The following is a 2,020-nucleotide window of genomic DNA, read 5'->3' as shown; positions in this document are numbered from 1 at the left end:
CTGAACACCCACCGACTGATGCATTGAACGGCTAAAGTTGACCTTCAATCCGAACTGGCACTCTGCGGCGTGGAGGCAGTTGCGCGACCACTCCTATCCCAAACCAACAAAGCAAGGTGTATCCTACGTGCTCGGTACAAGCACACCACGACGGGACACATTATTGAACGGTTCAGCGATCTCTCTGCACTAGTGGAAGAACTCCAACGTGATACGGGAGACTTTGCTACATGCGGCTTCTCTGCACTTCTGGGCTACCACCTTGTGACGGGAGACATTGCTAGCGGTCACTCTGCACTAGTGATGGTACACCACCGTGATACGGGAGACATTGCTAACGGCCACTCTGCACAGGTGCCAATACCACCTTGTGACGGGAAACATTGCTAGGAACCGATCGGCATCTCTGCGCGATTACTTGACGCACACCCAACTAAGTCAACTGTTGGACTTTTTCGTAATCACGGCGGGACACATTGAACGAGCTCTAACGGATCTCTGCACGCATGGAACATGGTGGCGGGAATCATTGCTAGAACCGAACGGCGCCTCTGCGCGATGTACAAACAAGCTCAACAGGAACCTCGTATCGGCTGCCGAGCCGGAGCCCGAACAACTTGGACTTTCACCTCTAATTTATATCAACTCACCACTCCCCGAGGGATCCGCAGAATTGCTTCTGGGTCCCGTATCGTTATTTGCGATTCGTGTTTGCATTACACTACATTGAACTATTCCAACTTGTTTATCCGCATGGCGAACATTTGCTGCATTGAACATTTAAGTTCCACTTCGCTCTCCCCTACGTGGGTCTGAGCTTCGCTCTCAGGGAAAAAAATATGCCACATTTGGTAGGGAAACCCGGTTTCATCACGCTATGTGCCCTGCACCACCAGCTTAGCGTGAATGCTTCGAGTTTCCCTAAGAAGTTCGATTGGTCTTGCAGAGTTTAAAGACAACGAAGCTTAGTTTCAAGCAATGATTTAATATACGCGTATTAAAAACCCTTAACTGTTACAACTTTTATGCTTGAAACCATCGCAACGAAGTCTTTGGGTCCGTAGACCCGTGATGTACTGCTCCAGGAAACGTTTTGAAAGAGTGGAAACTCAAAATCATAGGTTAAGATCATCGGCAGAACCCACCAGACACCACTTTTGCTTCATAAGTTCGGCCTATAGTCATATGACGATTTTCATCGGGGAGGGGACGTAATGACCCAAACGGGGGCTTATATGACCCACGGACACTGCAAACCATGCTCCTACGACTAAATAGAGGTTAAAACTACGATTTGGTGAAATCTTCATTTTTGACCTCGAAGCAAGGTACCTTCCCTATAGTAGGCAATGAGTAAATGATCATAATCCCAGGAGGGCAAAAAATGGAACCCGAGAGGAAAGCGCTGTTGGCGCGCCTAAGCTAGTGGCCCGTAGAGTAAAAGGGTACCCCCCCCAACAAAGTTGTCGTTTTGACGTTCTGGTTGCACTTTTTATCATCTAAAATTCAGTTTTCTACACGTTTTGAGGGGTCTAAGCAAAAAAAAAAATTTCGACTAACTCGAGCTCTCTGGCCCGTTCGGTGCACATTTTTGAAAAAAGCTAGGGAGCTGCCCCTAGGTTCGGGGTGTCACAAAAATGTTGAAAAGTGGTCGAAAAAACCACTATCCAGAATCGGATGTAGAATCATTAGACGAACTTAAAATTGTTCTACGACACCCATCTGCGACGTTTAGTATTCGAGTTATGGCCCGTACCAGGTCTGACCGAGCAATTTTTGTTCCGCGCACTTTGTGCACCGTACACTTTGATGTTTGTATGAAAAAGTACCCTACCTAGGGACGCGTAGAGCAAATTTGTACCCCCGGGCATGTTGTCGATTGACATTCTGGTTGCACTTTTCATCATCTAGGGTGCGTTCCTGACACGTTTTGAGGGGTTTTAGCAAAAAAAAAATTTTCGACTACTCGAGCTCTCTGGCCCGTTCGGTGCACATTTTTGAAAAAAAGCTAGGGAGCTGC

The sequence above is a fragment of the Anopheles gambiae genome (assembly GCF_943734735.2).
Source record: "Anopheles gambiae chromosome X unlocalized genomic scaffold, idAnoGambNW_F1_1 X_unloc_121, whole genome shotgun sequence".
NCBI lineage: Eukaryota > Metazoa > Arthropoda > Insecta > Diptera > Culicidae > Anopheles > Anopheles gambiae.
Note: the sequence above shows the minus strand (reverse complement) of the source record.